Source organism: Nuphar pumila, chromosome 13 (genome assembly GCF_984573655.1).
Source record: "Nuphar pumila chromosome 13, dmNupPumi1.hap1.1, whole genome shotgun sequence".
In the NCBI taxonomy this organism is placed as follows: domain Eukaryota; kingdom Viridiplantae; phylum Streptophyta; class Magnoliopsida; order Nymphaeales; family Nymphaeaceae; genus Nuphar; species Nuphar pumila.
The window spans coordinates 67,006,065-67,028,468 of NC_143261.1; the positions used below are offsets into that span (position 1 = coordinate 67,006,065).

General features: G+C 36.8%; 1 pseudogene across 1 annotated transcript in view; it reads left to right on the top strand.

Moving 5' to 3' along the window:
- The window catches only part of LOC149818574 (LIM domain-containing protein WLIM1-like), an 87,817-nt pseudogene that overhangs the window by 54,015 nt on the left and 11,398 nt on the right, over positions 1 to 22,404 (top strand). The window lies entirely within an intron of this gene.

A 22,404-nucleotide genomic window follows, 5' to 3' on the forward strand; every position in this document is an offset into this window, starting at 1 on the left:
GAAGGTCTCATAACTTACCCATCGTTGAATAGGATGCTTAATGCGTGACGGCCTTTGAGCTGGATCATTGGCGATGCTTTCCACATTCCTTGGCTCTGTATTTTTGTCCCGTCTAGTGTATACCTGCCCAGAGAAGCGTTCTACTGGGGGTGGCTCAACTGGAGATGATTCAACATGTATTTGTGAGTCATTCAACTCCCTACTCAAGCCGAAGGAAGGACAATTTGTCTGACATGTTTTTCCTGTATTAGCAAAAAGATTTGCGCTCATCCATGGATCATATACTTCTAATTCTCGAGATGGCACCGCTGCAGAGTCATTGGTCTGAAAATTTCGTTCGTCAAAAACAACATTTCTAGAAGTCCTAATACGTTTTGTAGTAGGATCATAGCATCGATAACCTTTGTATTCATCTGCATACCCAACAAATTTGCACTTGACAGCCTTGTCCTGAAACTTATTTCGCAGAGATGAATCAATATGTACATAACATACACAACAAAAAACACGCAGCTCATCGTAAGAGGGATGTTGCCCGAATAAAGTATAATAGGGAGATTTACGATCCAAAAGTGCCATAGGAAGACGATTTATGATATGAACAGATGTGTGAAAAACTTCTGTCCAGAGACTAACGGGCACATTGCTATCATGTAACATGCTCATCGCGCTCTCAACAATATGCCTGTGTTTCCGCTCTGCAACCCCATTTTGTTGAGGAGTATGAGGGCAAGAAACCTGTCGACTTATTCCTTTATCCCGAAGAAAGGCAATAAAATCGTTCGATGAATACTCTCCTCCACCATCACATTGTAAATGCACAATATCACAAGCAAACTTTGTTTTGACCATCGAATGGAATTCCCGAAATATTTGAAAAACTTCATGCTTGTGTTTTAAGAAATATATCCAAGTATAACGAGAATAGGAATCAATAAGGATAACATAGTAACGACTGCCAGAAAGAGAAGGAATAGGTGCGGGTCCCCAAACATCAGAACAAATAATCTCAAATGGCTTTGAAGCTCTTTTATTTATAATATGAAAAGGAAGAATATGACTTTTGCAGAGTTCGCATGAGGAACATTTATGATTATTATCAGAAAATGAGCATAAACTAGACTCTGGAAGGAGACCATCAGATACAAGGTTTTCAACGAAACCTCGATTACAATGTCCCAAACGACTATGCCAAATATCTGGCTTATTACAATGAGATGAATTAAAAACTGCCAATGAAGGAAAAAACAAAGACTCTGAAGGCGAAGACACTGAAGAATGCTTGGACGACTTCAACTGGAGAACTGGGACTGAAGACGAAGACATTGAAGGAATCTCCTTGAAGACGTACATGTTTCCTTGTCGCTCCCCCTTAGCGAACGTCTCCTTCGTTCGTAGATCCTTAACATAAACAGAAGAGGGAGTAAATTCGACAGAAGAATTCATATCGTCAACAAGTTTAGCTACAGAAACAATGTTCTTTTTAATATTAGGAGCAAGAAGGACATTGGATAAGTGAAGTGAGGACTTTGACATAGGGATATGTGCATTGCCAGTATGACTAATGGAGTGATAAGTTCCATCTCCCGTAACTATACTACCTTTTTCAAAATAAGGCAATAAGTGAGATAACTTACCCGCATTACCCGTAACATGCGTGGCGGCACCTGAATCAACATACCATTCGCCTTGTTCATTTTGCTTGATCGTCATCTGTGACAATGCTGATAACAAAAGTTGTTGCACATCTGTGGATGGCCCTTTTGTGTCCACAGCAGTAGTGGATTTATTTTCAATTTTGTTTAATTTTCCTCTATTCTGTAGATTGAACGAACAATCAGCTTTCACATGTCCTCTTTTGTTACATAAGAAACAAGTGGGTACTCTCCTCTGATTCCCTGTGTTAAAACCCCCTGAAATATTAGGTGTAGGCAAGATACCACGTCCTCCCTGCCCAAAACGTCTGCGGCCTCTGCCTCCTTGATGCCCTCCATTCCATCGTCCAAAACCTACAGAAGTGTCCATGGCCAAAACTGAATGAGGATGAGCTGATTCATGTCCTTCTGCCCTTTGCTTCATAATCATCTCATGCTGGAGAAGTTTCGCTTGGAGGTCCTCAAAAGTGGGCAAGTGAGGAAGACATGATAAAGCTGTAGTAAACATGTCAAAATCAGAACCCAATCCATTGAGGAGTTGTTGAACTTTATCTTTATCTGCAATAACACTTCCAACAACAGCCAATTGATCAATAATACTCTTCAAGCGGCCTATGTATTCCATGACTGTCATGGAGCCTTTCTTCAAACTTTGAAATTCATTTTTTAAGAACATAACTCGGGATTCTGATATCTGAGAGTAAGTCTGTGACAACTTACTCCACAGATCCGCCGCAGTGCAATCATCTGAAATAGTAACCAACACTTCTTGAGAGAGTGTTGACGTAATATAAGCAATTAAAGACTGATCCCGCTTCCTCCAAACTGTATACTCTGGATTCTTAATGGAAATGGTAATTGTGTCACCTTTCTCATCCTTGGTTTCCTGCAAAAGAAGCCGTGGTGGTATAGGAACTAAACCATCCAAATGTTCATCGAGATCCTGACTCCGTATAAAAGGAAGGATTTGCCTTTTCCACGTCAAAAAATTAGAATGAGTAAGTTTTTCTGTAACAAGCTGACTCAAGAAATTGGCAGAGGGACCGGATGATGAAGACGAAGAGTAATCCATATCAGTAGAATAATGAATAAGCAAACAAGATGAATAAAAAGAAATAAACAGATTTGAGATCACTTAATCAATCAGAAAACTGTAATAAGGCAGATACTTGTACGACCAAAAAAAAAAACTGCACAAAGAACACTAAAACAGCAATGAAGGAATGAAAGAAAACTTGTGGAATCAAAACTGGTTTGAAATAAAAAGGGAAACAATAGTCGGTGATGTGTTAAAAAAAAATGGGAACCAACACAGATGATAGAGTAACAGAAAAGAGAAAATTTAGGATGAACGGAAGATGATCGATGGGCACGCTGAAGGAGGAACACGCTGTTGCTGTTCCAGAGATTTCAGAAGAGGGAGATACGCTGCTGCTGTTTCAGAAGAGGGAGATACTCCTCTACGCTGAAGGAGGAACACGTTGCTGCTGTTCCAGAGATTTCAGAAGAGGGAGATACGCTGCTGCTGTTTCAGAAATTTCAGAAGAGGGAGATATGCTGCTGCTGTTTCAGAACTTCTTCACGCACAGGGAGTTCTGCTGTTCACGCTGACCCCATCTCGATGAACACGTTGAAAGAGGATACGCTGTTTCAGAAGATTCTTCACGCACAGGATGGCCTGTGCTCTGATACCATATCAGATTTTATAACATACCATGCGATCTGCAGGAAACAGGGCGAGAGAGAGAGAGGGAGAGAGAGAGAGAGAGAGAGAACTCAATGGCTGGGGCGACTCACAATGCACGACCACCAAGCCCTAACCATGTTATATAAAACAGCAAGTATACAACTATCCTTGTAATATCAGAGATATTACAAGGATGCCATTAATGAAAGTAAACAGCATGTGTTTCATTAACATACCATGCGTATGGATCTGGATCCAGATCCATACGCAAGTTATATTTTAACAGTGGGCGTGGGGTGTCCCTTGTGTCCCCGACATTAGATGTGGAGGTCTAATATTCCGAAGGTGATTGGGTCTAGGGCTAAGTTGGAACCCAGTAATAAAATACAAATTGTGTGCTAAGCTATCCTGGGAACCTACTTGACCTCGGGGATTGTACCCGTTTAGTGTATCCGCGGGCAACGGTAATTAAAAAGAGGAACTTAAAGCTGCGTGCATTTAATAGGGCATGTATATGGAAAAATGAAACTTAAATGAAAGATAACAGAAGAAATCATGCATTGCACGTAATCATGCATTTTCCTGTTATGCATTAGATCATGCATGTTTGAATCATTCTCTATATCATGACATGATTTGGTGGTAGCATATGATTTACTTCTTGAAATCATGCTACAAGGTTTGGTTATTTAGTTCTTAATATATGGTACTGCTTTACTGTTCTTGACTGGTGAGCATATGTAATTGTTGGTAGGTATGGATATTTGAATGCTGCAAATTTTATATATGCACTCACTCAAATCATTGCATGAAATCTTATCCATGTTCTCTGTCTTACCTGATTTCTTTAGAAGTAGTTGTGCTCAGAATTTCGGTTCTGACACTCTACTTTGTTGGTTTTTCATAGAATAGGGTGAACAGTGAGGTTAGACTGACTACTGGGGATGGATGAGAGTCATACTTGAGCTTGTCAGCTTCAGCAGGGGACATAGTAGCTCTATTTTTGCTTCTTTTAGTCTTTTTAATTTCTGCAGTTGTTACTTCACTTTTGAGTTGTGTATGAGACTCTTATTGGTTCATTAATAAAAGAGTTTTAGTTGGTTCTTATGGATGATGGTTGCAAGTTCGTTTGTGGTGGTTGGACTATCCAATAGAAATTGGAACTGTGAGGACCCCAGATCTCTAGGAAGGTTTCCGAATTGAAAAAAAAAAATTCCGCATTTTCAAAGGGTATGGATTGGGGTCATTACAATATATATATATTGGGGACTAAGTCAAACAAGTTGACTTAGTCCCAACGGCTAAAATTCTAGCCATTGGGAGGCTTCTTCTTTTTTGGCTATTGAGAAGACTTCCTCTCCTCCTCTCCTTTACTTCTTCCTCCCTTTCTTCTCTATAAATAAAGGGTGTGTGTATGTGTAAAGTTGAGAGAGTAATGGGTAGTATTAAGGTAGTCTATTATTATTCTTTGAATTATTATAATGAGGTTTGAATGTAATTTTATTTTGTATTTCTTTTCATGACCATTATGAATAAAATTATTTATTTACATTTTGATGTGTATCCTTTAAATCTCAAGTTTGTTGTTCAAATGTATAATGTTTTGAGTATTGAAGATTATCATGGAGTGCATTGGAATCCGCACCATTTCGTGACATGGTATTAGAGTGAGGCATCGGGGTCTTGGAAAGGATTTCATATTCTGGTATGTATCTTTAGCTTCTTGCGTTTTATATGTATGGTAAGTTTTAAAAGGAGTTATGTTAATATATATATATATATATATATATATATATATATATATATATATATATAAGTATGTGAAATTTTTTTGTGTTTTGATGTGTCTTAGATTATGGATTTGTATAGTGAAAAACTATATTTTACAAAGATATATATGCTTTTACACAACTCATCATTTGAATAAATAAATAAATAAATATATATATATATATATATATATATATATATATATATTGTGTCTTATTGTGTATGTAACGACCCCAACTCATCCCCTTTGAAAATGCGGAATTTTTTTTTTTTCTAAAACAGTGCGGAAAACTTCCCAGAGACCCGGGGTCCTCACAGTTCCAATTCCAACTGGATAGCCACAAACCACAAAGGAACTTGCAATTAACATCCATAACTAACCATTACCTTTATTCATGAATGAAAAACTAATCTCAAAAATAAAGTGTCTGACTCAAGTAACTACTGATGACAATAAGCAAATAACAAGAACACTAAATAAAAACAAAACAAAACAAAGAGCCACTCTGTCCACATAGAAGACTGTCAAAACTCGTTGTGACTCTCGCGCCCTCGCAGTAGCTGTCGACTTCACTGATCACCTGCTTCTGCAAAAAACCAACGAAGTAGGGTGTCAGAATCGAAATCCTGAGCACAACTACTTCTTAATGAAACAAGTGAGATAAAGAATGAAGATGAGATATCATGCAACAATTAATGGAAATACATACAAGACAGTTTATAGCAATTGAGGATTTATTCATGCAACAATCATAATTGCTAAGCACGCAAAGACAGTAAAGCAGTAGCATCTACTAAAATTTCAGCATGCAACAAGAATTTAACATTCAACATCTACCCTCATGTACTGAGTAAGGAAACCATTAAAGTATGCATGAACTAATGCATAACAGGAAAAATGCATGTCTTTTATGCAATGCATGAATCATTTTATTATCTTCCATTTAAGTCTTTTGTTTCCTTATGCATGCCCTATTAAATGCATACAACTTTAAGTTTCTCTTTTTAATTACCGTTGCCCGCGGATACACCAAACGGGTACAAACCCCGAGGTTAAGTTAGGTTCCCAGGGTAGCTTAGCACACAATTTATATTTTATTACTGGGTTCTAACTTAGCCCTCGACCGAATCACCTTCGGAACATTAGACCTCCACATCTAATGTCGGGGACACCCCACGCCCACAAGTGCCACTTCCTTGGTACAAAAAAAAAACAGTTGTGTCAAACACACCACTCCCGGGTAAAGTGGCAGACTCTCTCTAAAACCGTGGCCAGGAGAAGGAACCTCAATATCGGGTTCAGGGGACCAAAATTAAGCCCACGGAGTTTTGTATCCTCACAGTCTCCCCAAGACCGGATTTCTAAGATCCCCATTCTCCAGATGGGTGATCCCAGAAGGTATATTACACTGTGCTTTATTATTTCTTTTATTTAAAATTTAATTTCTTAAGTTTTGCAACATCATATGCAAAAAGAAAGATAAAAGCTCGCATCTACCTCGCGAGACCCATCACAGGACTCCGGCCTGTGGAAACATATAGAACAGTGCAATAAAACTGAAATATTAATAAGGCATGATCTTTGCAATGCATTGAAATGAATGAAGAAAAACAATTCCACAACTCGGGTTTACCAAACCCTCGATGATTCATCATGATCACCGAAGCACTGATGCAAGAATCATAATCATAAGTATGCAATGGTATTAACATGCCTGCAAGGGATAGGCATATACGTACCAAATTAACCCATTGACAATAAACATGAAATATGACATTCCCATATGCAGATTACACAACCCATGTTATACCCCATTTTTCTATGCATATGCATGGTATGCGCATGCATGCCTCTATGCAATTATCACCACATATGGTTCTAATCATGAATTGTAATGAGATGAATAAAAGAGCATTCATGTGTTTATGTATATGCAACCACACCTGTTAAGTCCATAAATAAGTAAGCACTCAACAACTTTGTCATGGAATAAAGTGTAAGCATACTCAAACACACATATGAACCACATCAACGCCTAACATATGTGAAAATTAAAATTTCAGGTACATGACTTATTCCCAAGGTTTAACATGCCGTAAGAGATTTAAAAGCCTAACTTTACTAATTGCAGCCAGCCCTGTTTTTATAATTTAACACACTTATATCACTAGCATGCTACAATACCCACATGAGAAAAATTTTGTATCTAACAGCGCAGCCCAGCCGACCCGGTCGGCTGGGTCTGACAGGGTATTCACAGGCCTCTTTTGGGCCTGTGTAAGCTGCCAGGAAGCCCCTCATGTACAGAAAAATTTTCTGTATAAAGTATACCCAAAAGTTTTCTCAAGGCCAAGGCCCAGGCCAGCACCCTGTGACTGGGTCGACTGGGCCTGCCCCAGCCCTGCCAAAACCATCCACACACACCCAGCCAAGCACTTGGCTGGGCCTGTCGGTTCGGCCAGCAGCTGACAGTCAGCCGAGAGCCACTTGGCTGGCTGCCAGCCAGCCAAACCAACAGCCGAAACCTCACTAAAAACAGATTTCACAGTTTTTTTTTTGTGGTTTTATTTACTTGTTATATTTATTTACTTTTTTTTTTTTTGAAAGAACAATGCCCAGCCCAGCCGACCCTGTCGGCTGGGTCCACCAGCATGTGCACAGGCCCAGTTTGGGCCTGCGTATGCTGTCAAAAAGAACAGCCTACCTGCCACAAGAAAACTGATTTTTTTTTAAATGTTTTTGTTGCAAGCCTGCCCAGCCCAGCCGACCTTGTTGGCTGGGCTTAACAGCATATACACAGGCCTAGTGTGGGCCTGTGTATGCTGTCAACAATAACAGCATAAAAGAAATTTTATTTACGTACACTACCTGTTAAAAATATCATGTGTATATTTTTTTTTTTTTTCGAAAAGGGGAAGATCGGCTGGGTCCAGAAGCATACACACAGGTCCAGTTTGGACCTGTGTAGGCTGTCAAAGGTGACAGCAAAACCCACCCCACAAAAACTGGATATATTTTTTTTGTGTGTGAGAACACATACCTGCCCCAGCCGACCCTGTCGGCTGGGTCCAACAGCATGTACACAGGTCCAGTTTGGACCTGTGTATGCTGTCAACAACATCAGCACCACTTACTTTGCAAAACTGCAATCTTCCCTTTTTATTTTTTTTTGAAAAGGATACCCAGCCCAGCCAACCCTGTCGGCTGGGTCCAAGACATGTACACAGGTCCAGATTGGACCTGTGCATGCTGTCAAAAAGAACAGCAAAACACCTCTTTTGAAAATCTGCCCCCTAGTATATCATATATATGTATCTATATATATATTTTTCTGAAACAACAAAAATACAGCCTACACGAATGGAATCACGGTGGAAATCGAGGGTCCACTGTTCCTCTATGGATTTCCACCAAAAGAAGCATGGAAAATCCAATCTTTACCCTATTTCTCATTTATTTCAAGAAGAAGTACCCGTACCTTTTTGGAAAAAGAAAAGAATAGAGGCTATGGGGGCGTGTGGCTGAGCTCCAATGCTTCCAACCTCCTCTTCTACCTCCTTCACTCCTCTTTGCTTTCTCCTCTTTCTCTCTCTCTCCTGTTTTTTTTTTCTCTCCAGCCAAAAGAAAGGAAAAGGGCTGCCGCCCCCCCTTCCTTCTCCTATTTAATCCTGGAAACTCATTAGTGAGTTTCCAGATTTGGGTCTCCCACATTAGGGAGTTTCCAAATTCTAGACTCCTTCCCTAATGTACATTTGGTTGACTATTTGACCTCCTAATCCTAAAAGGTATGGAATCCTCAATACCCTTTTTTAATTAGGGAAGAGGGCTAACCCTAAACCCTCTTAACTCTATTCCCGAAATTAATAAAAATCATTAATTTAATAAATACATTTTTTTGAATTTACTTATTAATAGGTACTCAAAAGTTCCCAAAATTGGTCATGTTGACCCTGAAGACTTTTTATCTAATAATAACCCCAATTTAAAACTCCCAGCTGAATTTAAAGTCATAAAAATGTTAAGCTTGGATTTTGGATCGGATCCGGATCCAAGATCCAAACCCATACTCATACAAGATTTGGATTAAGACTTATATCCATTCCAGATTTTTGTAGGACCTAACTAGGACCCAAATCCATAAAAATTTGGATCCTATACCTTGGATTCAATCCGATCTAATTTCGGATCCATCCCAACAAACTGCTAAAATTTTAGAAAAACGTGATTTCTGGGCCAACCGGAACTCGGATTTGAAAAAGTAAAATACCATTGCACTAAGAATTTCAAGACGCATCCAACGATATATTACATGAATATTAAATTTCGAATTTCGCCCGAAAATAACCCGAACTTCGCTTGAATTTAAAGGTTGAATTTAAAACTCTTTGCCACACATCGATTGGCTTGTCTAGACCCTGATGATGAGACTTGGGTCAAACCCAAACTCTAAGACCTTGGTCTAAACTCGAGCCTCAAACGATTTTCTTACCAGACTTTGCCAAATTTCAAAGTTTTTCATGAAGTGACTAAGGTCTGAAAACACGAGATCTTACAGTGTATCCCCTTTATGGGATTTGTGATTGTGTTCTTTTATAACACCTCTTTTTTTATTCCTTTTATAGGTATTATGAGTGTGTTCCTTAGAGAACACCATTGTAGTTATTCACTCAAGTTGAATATGTGGCTTCTTAAAATATTGTGTTTTTGCAAAATACTAAAATTCATATTTCTTAACATATTATGTTCTATCTTTGGAATTTTTAATATATTATAATATGATCAAGAATGATCTTTTATCGTGATCTATTTTTTAATATGTTATTTCATATATATTGAGCAATATTGCTCTATTAAGTAAAGATTATTTTTAAATGACACATGTTGGATTAAGATTTTCTTTTTGGTATATGCCTAAAGAAGACTTTATTGAATGACATAAGCATGACTTGTCGTATAAAAAATAAGTTTATCTTTTATGATTCTCTATTGCGTATAGATATTCTACATCATGCTTATTGGATAATGTTACATTATGAGAAAAATCTCTTGTTTAGTGTGATCATATATATGTGGATATATGTAGATTTTTACGGCTGTTAGGGAGTATTTTATAAAAGACATCTATATTGTGTTTATGTCTCTTGTTTCTCTTTGTGAGGATTATATGTAGCCCTTAGATGGCTCTTTGTATTTCACCTACTAGTGTTTTTTTTATTTGTGTGTGTGTGCACTAGTGCACTTAAGTTTTTTTATATAACTCTTGAGAATCTCCATTTGATTGTCTTCAATTACTTTATAGTAGACTTATGATTTAGCTCTAACTTCTTGTCATATGTATTGTCTCTTTAAAGAGATTTATTGATCTTTTGTATGTGATGTGCTTAATGCACTTGTTTCTCATTTGTAGATTTATGATCTTTTGAAGGATTCTCAAACTTAATAATTCCGTCACTTCTACGAAGAGTGCTTATAATAGGCTTGACCCGATATTTGCTTATTCAAGTTTGTGAAAATTGTCATAAGACATCATGTATTGCATATAATTGCATCCATTGACATATTGTTGTGCATATGATTGCACTAAGTTTTTTTTAGGGTAAGGTTTTTACCTAACTTATACTGATTTTGATTTGAAACTTGTCTTTTCAAATTGAATATTTGATATGAACTTACCTATTTGAAAATTGAATTATATGAGTATGTATTGCCTTTTTATGAAATTTTGATTTGTCCATCACAAAATTTTAGATGATGCCTCATCTCTCTTGGCCTTGTTATTTTTTATTTAAAGATGTTGGGGTGAGTTGTGTGCACCTCATTTTATGTCAATTTAGATTGTCAACTTATGGTTTGAATCTAATTGACAGTTGTTTGATTTATGGATCTTAGTGTATTGTATCACTTATTTGTTATATGACCATTGTTATTATGGATGATTGTAACTCTGTTTATTTGCGATGGCTATTTATTTATGAAACCATGGAGTTTCGAAAGATTGTTAAAATCTTTATTTTTATTGATAGCATTAGTTTGCTTTCCATTACAAGCTCTCTTACCTTTCCTCCTATTGCGGTTCTTATCTAAGTGTCATTTTATGTAGACAAGAGATGTTTATTCACACATTCGTGTGTGATTTTAGCATATTGTTGGCATTATATTCATGATCTAGTCGCTGATACACTTGATTTCTAAGTGTCATTATATGTAGACAAAAGATGTTTATTCAACCCTTTGTGTGTGATTTTAGCCCATTGTTGGTATTATACTCCTGATCTAGTCGCTGATACACTTGATTTCTAAGTGTCATTTTATGTAGACAAGAGATGTTTATTCACAGTGCGTGATTTTAGCCCATTGTTGACATGATACTCTTGATCTAGTCGCTGATACACTTGATTTTTAACTGTCATTATATGTAGATAAGTGATGTTTATTCACATTGTCGTGTGTGATTTTAGCTCATTGTTGGCATTATACTTTTGATCTAGTCACTGATACACTTGATTTCTAAGTGTCATTATATGTAAACAAGAGATGTTTATGTTAAAACATATGTAATAATACCATAATACCCGATAGGGGTATTATGGTCATTCCACAAAGTACCCCATAGGGGTACTTATTTTGTTTCTCGTATTTCATTATTTTTTATTTTTATTTTTATTTTTATTTTTGTATTTTTTGGATACCGAAAAGGGGCCCCACAATGGAGTCGTTGGGGCCCCCAACGGTCACATATGTGACCGTTGGGGGCTCCCAACGACTCTATTGGGAGCCCCTTTGGTCTCCTCTTCTTATAAATAGGGGGAACCCCCCATGTATGTTGTATTGCTCTTGAGAGCTCCTCTTCAATAATAGTGATATTATTTTTCATGTGTGTAGCCTTTTTATAAGGCCCTTTGTATATCCCTTAGTGGATTTTCTCTCTTGTGCTTGTTGCATTTGTCCGTGTGGGACATAGTGAATGCTTTAGCATTCTTGGTTTCTTCCGCTTATTTCATTACATGGTATCAGAGCCATAAGATCTTCTAAAGGTAAAATCTTGTCTCTCTCTACTTCCTTTCTTTCTCACATCTTCCTTGTGTAGCAATGGAAGTCAAGATCGATCTATCATTCAAACTCAATGGAAAAAATTACATGATGTGGGCATCCGCAATGGAGAATAATCTCAAAGGCAAGAAGCTTTGGGGTTATGTAATGGGAACCGTTCCGGAACCCCAACTTAAGCTCACAAAGATGGAAGGAGATCAAGAGAAAGCACTTGAAGGCGATGCTCGTCTCAAGGCCATTGAAGATTATAATCATCAAATGGAAGATTGGGAGAGCAACCATGCAAAAATCCTTGCATGGTTTATGAATAATGTCGAACTTAAGGTATGTGCAAATATTGCAAAATTCCGCCGGGCAAATGAAGCTTGGTTTTTTATGAAGGGTATGTTTACCCAAAAGGATCTTGCAAGAGCTTATTTCTTGCAAGAAAAAGTAAGAACCACAAAACAAGGCGACATGAGCATACAAGATTACTATAGTGCTCTAAATCCTTTGTGGGATGAATTGGCTCTTTTAGAGCCTAAATGGGTATCTATGGAGGATGTGGTTCTAAGACAAAAACAAATGGAACAAGATAGATTGTTTCAATTTTTATTTGGGCTTCGTCCCGAATTTGAACAAGTGAGATCCTCACTTCTCCATAGATCCACGTTTCCTCCCTTAGAAGAAGCTATTGCCGAGATTACTCAAGAAGAGACTAGGCATAGCATGGGTAAAAGCATAGAGGAAGTTCTTGCCGTATCTAAACCCGACAATCATGTTAAAACATACAAACCACCTCATTTTGGTAAGCAAGGGAGTGGTGGAAGAAAAATGATTATATGTCACCATTGTTATGAGCCGGGACATATTAAACCCGTTTGCCCAAAGCTAAATGGGGCATTCAAGCCAAAGGTGGCTTCCGTTGAAGAATCCACCACCAAAGAAGATGACGGCAAGAACGGGGATCTCAAAGACACTCTTGGACAAATCTCCTTGGCTCTTCAACAAATCTTAAAGGTCACTTCTTCCACCTCCGGTGCCGCCATTGCCTCATCATCACCTCCCGGTACGTACTCTTGGATTTTAGATTCCGGAGCTTCTTTTCACATGACCCCTCATGAAAATGCATTAACCAATGTGCACACCAATTCAAAAATGTCTTGTGTCTCTACGGCCGATGGAACTTTTCTCAAAATAAATGGTGTTGAAACTCTTGATTCTAAAAATGTTCAAAATTTCCTTGTTCCAAAAGTTAGAATAGTTCCAAAATTAAATCTTAACCTCTTTTCCGTTTCTCAAATAGCCGACCATGGATGTGAAATATCTTTCTCATCCCAAGGGTGCTTTGTGCAGGATCTCCGGTCCGGGAAGTGGATTGGGCAAGGCCATAGGAAGGGAGACCTTTATTTTATGGATAATTTAATGCTTCCAAATACCTCATTTTGTACTTATGTCCAAGACAAAAATATTGAAACTTGGCATAAAAGGCTTGGACATCCAAGTTACTCTAAAATGTATCTTTTTCCTTTTGGACACAAGTTTTGTAAAGAAAAAGATATCAATTGCAAAGATTGCATTTTTGGCAAAATGAAGTCTACTCCTTTTCCTATTAGATCCTTTGTGACAACAAGACCTTTTGAATTGGTGCATTCCGATGTTTGGGGGCCATCTCCGGTTCTATCTAAAGGTGGTTATTCATATTATGTTACTTTTATTGATGATTATACTAGATATGTATGAATTTATTTTCTTAACTTTAAATCGGAAGTTTTTAACTTCTTTAAAGAATTCCATGCAAAAATTCAAAATCAATTTCAAAGTCAAATATCCATTCTTAGATCCGATTCGGGTGGAGAATACTTATCAAATGATTTTCAAGCATATCTAAAACAACATGGCATTTGTCATCAAAAATCTTGCCCAAGAACTCCTCAACAAAACGGTCTAGCGAAAAGAAAACATAGGCATATTTTGGAAACCACTAGATCCTTACTCATTTTTAAAAATATTCCTAAAAATTTTTGGGCTGAAGCCGTGTTAACCTCCACCTATTTAATCAATAGGATGCCATCTTCAAAATTGAATAATATCTCTCCTTATGAAAAACTTTTTAATATGACACCCGACTACAATCGTCTTCGGATTTTTGGGTGTAAATGCTTTGTTCTTTTACATAAAAGAGATAAATTGTCACCTAAAGCAATAGAATGTGTATTTTTAGGATATGGTGAAAATAAAAAAGGCTATAGATGCTTTGATCATAAAAACAATAAGTTATTTGTCTCCAAAGATGTAACCTTTTTAGAAGATGAAAATGGATTTGACATATTGGAAAAATCAAATGAAATTGATTATATGTTTATCAATGATCTTTTAGAAGATTCAAATGATGACTCTTTGAGTCATCTGGAAATTTTAGAAAATACTCATGATTCTCATGATGATGATGTATCACCAACTAATGGTGACAATCTCCAAGTATACACTCGGCGTGAGGAAGCCCAACCTATTAGTGCTTTAGAAAAATTCTTGCGGCTTAATGAACCCCTAGAAGAAACCTCCCTTAGGCGTTCTTCTAGAGAATCAATTCCACCTAATAGGTTTGTCTCATATGAAACTCTTTCACCTAAATATAGAGCTTGTCTAATAGCCTTGCATTCTTACTATGAACCCTCCCATTATAATCAAGCAAAAAGTATACCTCATTGGGTTGAAGCAATGAAAGTTGAACTAGATGCTTTAAATAAAGCTAAAACTTGGGAAATAGTTCACCTTCCTCCAAATAAGAAAGCTATAGGATGTCGATGGGTCTACAAAGTCAAAACAAAAAGTGATGGTTCTCTAGAGCGCTATAAAGCTAGATTAGTTGCTAAGGGATACTCACAAGAATATGGCATCGATTATGAGGAGACTTTTGCTCCCGTGGCTCGCATGACAAGCGTTAGAACTTTAATTGCGGTAGCATCATCTAAGAAATGGCCTATATTCCAATTAGATGTTAAAAATGCCTTTCTTAATGGTCAGTTGAATGAAGAAGTATATATGGATCCTCCGCCGGGAATCAGTGTTAACCAAGGTCAAACCCTTCGGTTATTAAAAGCCTTATATGGTCTTAAACAAGCCCCTAAGGCTTGGTATGATAGATTTAGTGCTATCATGTTACAATTGGGATTTCGCTCATGTTATACTGACACTGCTCTTTTTGTTAAAAATGCAGGTAATAGTATCATCATCCTTCTGCTTTATGTTGATGATATGATCATCACTGGCAATGATGAAAGCGGTATTCTTAAAGTTAAAAATATGTTAAAACATAATTTTGATATGTCTGATCTGGGTTTTCTCAGGTACTTTCTTGGCATAGAAGTTGCATACTCTCCTCGAGGGTATATACTGTCACAGATGAAGCTTGCTGCAGACATATGCTCCAAATCTGGGATTTCAGATGATAAAAAGGTGGAGACTCCCGAGGTTATCAATGCTAAACTACGACTGGAGGATGGAGTTCTGCTGGACGATCCTACGCCCTACAGGCAACTCATAGGCTCCCTCACCTATCTGACTATCACCAGGCCCGATATTGCTCATGCTGTGCACTCTGCAAGCCAATTTCAGCATGCTCCTACATCTGTGCATATGAGTGCTGTGCTCCGGATCATTCGATATATTAAAAATACTTTGACTAAAGGGCTATTCCTATCCTCAATCTCTTCCTTAGATTTACTAGCTTATACTGATGCTGACTGGGGAGGAAACCCAAATGATCGAATCTCAACTACTCGCTTTTGTGTATTCCTAGGAGATTCGCTAATTGCTTGGAGGTGCAAGAAACAGCAGAAAGTCTCATTGTCTTCTACTGAAGCAGAATACAGGGCTATGGCAACCACTACAATGGAGCTGGTGTGGCTTCGAAGTCTTCTTCAAGATATGGGAGTCGAAATTACCGGGGCTTCGAAGCTTTGTTGCGACAACAAAAGTGCTATCTACATTGCCAGCAACCACACTTTCCATGAGAGGACGAAACATATTGAAATGGATTGTCATTATGTACGTGATGAATATCTTCGTGGGACAGTAACACTGCCATATGTCACTTCAGAATATCAACTTGCTGATTTCTTCACCAAAGCCCTGCATGCTCCTCGCTTCTTGTTCCTCCTTGGCAAACTTTCGGTCATTCCCCCGTAAAGTTTGAGGGGGGGTGTTAAAACATATGTAATAATACCATAATACCCGATAGGGGTATTATGGTCATTCCACAAAGTACCCCATAGGGGTACTTATTTTGTTTCTCGTATTTCACTATTTTTTATTTTTCTTTTTATTTTTATTTTTGTATTTTTTGGATACCGAAAAGGGGCCCCACAATGGAGTCGTTGGGGCCCCCAACGGTCACATATGTGACCGTTGGGGGCTCCCAACGACTCTATTGGGAGCCCCTTTGGTCTTCTCTTCTTATAAATAGGGGGAACCCCCCATGTATGTTGTATTGCTCTTGAGAGCTCCTCTTCAATAATAGTGATATTATTTTTCATGTGTGTAGCCTTTTTATAAGGCCCTTTGTATATCCCTTAGTGGATTTTCTCTCTTGTGCTTGTTGCATTTGTCCGTGTGGGACATAGTGAATGCTTTAGCATTCTTGGTTTCTTCCGCTTATTTCATTACAGTTTATTCACACCTCCGTGTGTGATTTTAGCCCATTGTTGCATTATGCTCTTATTCTAGTCACTAATACAATTGTTTTTAAGTGTCATTATATGTAGACAAGAGATGTTTATACACACCTTCGTGTGTGTCTTTGGCCCTTTAGTGACATGATGTTTATGCTCTTGTTGTAGTCGCTGATACACTTGATATTTGAGGTTTGAAGGCCTAGGAGGTGATTGCTTGTGGTGGTCAAACTAGTGTTTTAATTTGCAAAATTTATTCATTATGATGTATGAGATTTTTAAAATCTATTCGTAATTTTTCTAAACTCATTTTCTCTTTTATAAGAAATCGTTGTTGAAATAGTTTTATGCATTTTGCATTGTATGTGCTTTAGTTGCATGAGTTATCCCATGATTAATTGTCTTGCATAATTTGCATAAGGTTATGTTTTTTCAAGTATATATTCAATAAACAAATGTATATATATATATATTTGCTTGTGTTGCTCTTTGTATTGTCTCATAGTAGACTTGTGCTTATGCACTTTTGTGCTTTTATTGTGCCTTCGTATCTTTGTGTTGTCCATGCTTGGACTTGTATGTGCTTTTGCACTTTGCTTTTTTTGTAATTCTACATATTTCATTGCATGCTTTTCTAAGCATTTCATTAGTGCAATCTCTTATATGTATGCCTATAGTGACTATTGTGTGTATTTGACACTTGGTATTATATTTTAAAAAATTAATGCTTCTTTTAACACTCTTGTCTTTTATGCCTTCTGCTATGTAAAATTGTTTTGTGATTTTAACTCTTTTGTAAGTTCTTTCTTTAATAATGATGTCTTTTATATGATAAATATATGTGTATTCACTTTAAATAATGCATATTTTTATGTATGATTAAATGATAAAAGTTTATCTTATTTGAAATTAATGTTGTGTTCTCTTTAAATGATGTTAAATTAAATAGTTTTTATATTGTGTGCTTGGTCATCCTCTCTCCATGATAAATAGCTAATATAATTATCCTTTGAAATCTTCTTACGATATATTTTTTTATAGTTGGGTATTTTGTTAGCTCCATTTACAAGTTTTCAAGGATTGATGATAATTAAAGATCCCCTATGTAATGGGTCGTATGATAGAGCACCGCCTCAAAGAAGCAATAAATGAAAGAAATTGATGAAGACAAATGATATTTTATGTAATGGGTTGCTTATTTTTATTAGCAAACTTACGGTGTCTCACTGTAAGTTTGAGGGGGGGGGGTTAAGATTAAATATCTCATTTTGTATATATACATATATAAATACATATATATGTATATTGTTATTTGTACATATACATACTTATGTATATAGTATAGTATATACATATATATTTACATGTATACATATATATATTTTTGTATACGTACAATATGTATATATTATATATATTTACAATATATATATGTATATTCGGTGAAGGCCTAATGATGCTCCAGTTAGAAGGATGGAGAAATGGGAAAATATATTAGTTAAAAGAGGTCGGGGTAGGCCTAGGAAGACATGGATGGAGATGATAGGAAAGGATATGAATGCTTTGAACCTCACCGAGGACATGACATTGGATAAATGATTGGAGGAGAAGGATTCATGTGGAAGACCCAAAATGATTTTCTTTTTTGGTTCATATCGCCGACCCCAATTGTTTTGGGATGAAGGCGTAGTTGTTGTTGTTGTTGTTGTATATGTATATATTATATATATTTATTCTAATATATATATATATATATATATATATATATATATATATATATATATATATATATATTGGGGACTAAGTCAAACAAGTTGACTTAGTCCCAACGGTTAGAAATTTTAGTGGTTGGAACCTAGTCAAACTTGTTTGACTAGTTCCCAATGGTTAGAATTCTAGTCGGTGGGAGGCTTTTCCCTTTTTGGCTATTGAGTGAACTTCCTTTCCTTTACTTCTTCCTCCCTTTCTCCTCTATAAATAAAGGGTGTATGTGTACATGTAAAGTTGAAAGAGTGATGGGTAGTATTAGGGTTGTGTATTATTATTCTTTGGAGTATTATAGTGATGCTTGAATGTAAATTTATTTTGTATTTCTTTTCATGTCTATTATGAATAAAATTATTTATTTACATTTTGATGTGTATCCTTTAATTCTCAAGTTTGTTGTTCAAATGTATAATGTTTTGAGTCTTGGAGATTATCATGGAATGCATTGGATTCCGTACCATTTCGTGACAATTGAAACATGATGTAACAGTTTGGAAATATATAGGGCCATGCCCCATGACTTCCCATATTGGGAATCATGTGCTTTCAGCCCCTTCTTTGCGTCTTCTCATCTTCTTCTACTGCGTAGGAGTTTTGGAACAAACTGCTGCATGTTCTTACAGGACCTTACTCTGAAAAACATGTGACTGCCTCTTTCAGTCATCAGGAATACCTTTTCATTTAAGCTACAATGGGGCTAAAAGGTTTTATAATAATCTAAACAGACTGTAAATTTAGACTTGATTTGTGTTGGTGCCACTTGGTCTCAATAGCAATTTACAAATTTAGAGTTGGTTTGTAATGCCTTGCATTTTTTACTTGATAATGTGAACAACTATTGTAACGACCCCAATTCATATCCTTTGAAAATGCGGATTAATTTTTTTTTTTTAAGAGTTGCGGAAAACTTCCCAGAGACCTGGGGTCCCTACAGTTCCAATTTCAGTTGGATAACCACACACCACAAACCAACTTACATTTATCATTCATAACCAACCAACTGAACTATTTTATTAATGAATCAATAAGAGTCATATTTAATGTCAAAAGTGAAATAACAATTTGCAGTAAATAAGAAGAACTAAAAGAAAATAACAGTAGAGCCACTCTGTCCGTAGGCGAAGCAATCTGAAGCAAATGTGACCCTCGTGTCTCCTCAGAAGCGAGTCTATTTCACTGATCATCTGTGTCTGAAAAAAAAACAATAAAATGAGAGGGTCAGAAATCCGAAGAATTCTGCGTACAGGTTTCCCTAATGAATCAAATAAGAAAAAGAGCATAAATAAGATCCATGTAATATTTTGAGGGATATGGTTATAATCAATTCATAAGACACTTAACCATTCATGCAGAATTAAACATTGAACATGAGAGAACACGAAGAAAGTAACAGTGCTCACAATTTAATCAATAAGGTAATTAAATGCAAAAGAGATCAATAGCATGCAATGATCAATATATATCAACCAAGTGAACAGGTAAACATGCATGAACTAATGCATAGCAAGAATATGCATGATTTCTGTGCAATGCATGAACCCTTATTATCTTTCAGTTAAACTCCCATCTTTCCATATACATGTCCTATTAAATGCACACAATCTTTAAATTCCTCTTTTTAATTTACTATTGCCCGCGGATATACCAAACGGGTACAGTCCCCGAGGTCAAATAGGGTTCCTGGGGTAGCTTAACACACAATTTGTATTTTATTACTGGGTTTCACACTTAGCCCTCGACCGATATCAGGAAACAGCACCATCCATCGGAACCTTGGAAAACAGCATCCAAAGTGGGGGACACCAAGGAAAACAGCATCCACTGGCGCCACTTTCTTGATATACCAAAACAAACTCACAGTTGTGACTAACACACCACTCCCGGGTAAAGTGGCGGATTCTCCCTAAACCGTGGCCAGGAGAAGAACCTCAATATCGGGTTCAGGGGCAACAAAACGCACACGGAGTTTTTGTATCATCACGGTTTCCCCTAAACCGCAATATCCAAGATTCCCACGCTAAAGCAGGGACATCAAGGATAAAGTGAATTACACTGTTCTTTACTTTCTTTTATCTGGTTATTAATTCACTTCTTTTACATTTGCAAATTTACATGCAGAATTAATAACGTAAGCTTGCACATCAGCATGCTAAGCTTTTCACGGGACCACAGCCCGTGACAACATAGAACAGTGCAGTAAAACAACAATCTCACATTTGATTTGTTGCAATGCATCAAAATAACTAAAACAGAGAACAATTGGTTCTCGAGGCTCACCCAGCCCCTGATGATCCAATTTGATCATCACCGCATTTATAAAAAAAAATCATAAAGAGTATGCCACTTATGCATTCTTTTCACATGCTTTCATTCAATTCGCATATTCATGTCAGTTGTATACCCTAATTCACATGTTCATGCCACATGCATGCTTTCGTGCAATGCCCACTTTAATCAAACATGTGAACATTCAAGTAATGGTGCACGTGCCAAATACCTCAAGTTAGTGTACGATATGCATAAGATGTAACTTTGCAGCAAATACATGCAAGAAAACAAAACACATCATGCTCTTACACACATAGGTCTGAATATCAGGTAAACATAAATATGAAAACTTCAAGAAGAACTGAACCTTACACAAACTAATTTAACTCAGCCTAAAATATTTAGTTTAAGCCTTGGAAAACAGTCTGTACGATAACAACCGAAAACATTTACATGTTTAGCTAAATTATGATAACCAAAAGCTTCATAAGACATTAATTGAAATCCTGAATATATATATATATATATATATATATATATATATATATCTTGTTTGTGATCTACCCATCCTAATGCAAAACAGGATTAAGGACAGGGCAGTAGACTCATTCAGTAGCCCCCTCCACAGACCAACCCGAAATCCAAACCCATTTTTCCTTTGAATTTCAGTTGTACCCTTGGTTCCGACATACCCAGCAAGAGCTCGGTTCAAACCGACTCTTGTGCTCAGCTGGACATGTACCCTAAACAGATTTAGTATAAGAGAACTTTAAATCTGTAATCTGTATAGATACAGAAACTACATGAGTGGTCAATTTAAATCCATGTCCAACATGCTAACCCCAAAGAATTCAAGGTCTTTTATAATTAAATATACTAAAAAGGAAATCTGCGCATGTAAATAGGTCTGAGTTCGTTCACAAATCTAACCACGTAAATCTTTTAACATGCTGTCCACCATATCAGCAATTAAGTCATGGAACAACAACTGTACAGGCCATCAAATTTGGATTTCGTGAGGTTCTGTTTATACCTCCAACAAAATTTTATCACAGCAGAACAACAATTTCTTAACAAGAGCACCACACACAGTTTTACTTTTTCTTTTTACCATGATTCGAGACTGACAGTCTCACCCAAACACAAATACCGTGTGACATATCAATTTGTAAATACCTACCGGCTGCTTTAGCAACAACCAACATAGGCTAATTTTTCAGAGCTGCTAGACCTGTTAACTAGTTTCATTTGTTTTAAAAAACAGATTCAGCAGCACAGGACCCAATATAGAAAAAATATTGATTTGACAATATAAATTTATGATTGTGCAACGAGCCTGTAATAACATATACATATATATACATAATATGTCATAAAAAATTTCTTTCAAGAAGCTGCCAGCACACGAAAATGTTATGTATAGACATCTAAATTCTGTTTTTCTCTTCTTTTGAGGATATGTGACCCCAGTCCAAAATGAAGCCACACCAGGCCCAAAATCGTTATCCAGCCGACATGTAATCGGCTGGGGCTAAGGCCGAAAAATGCCCAACT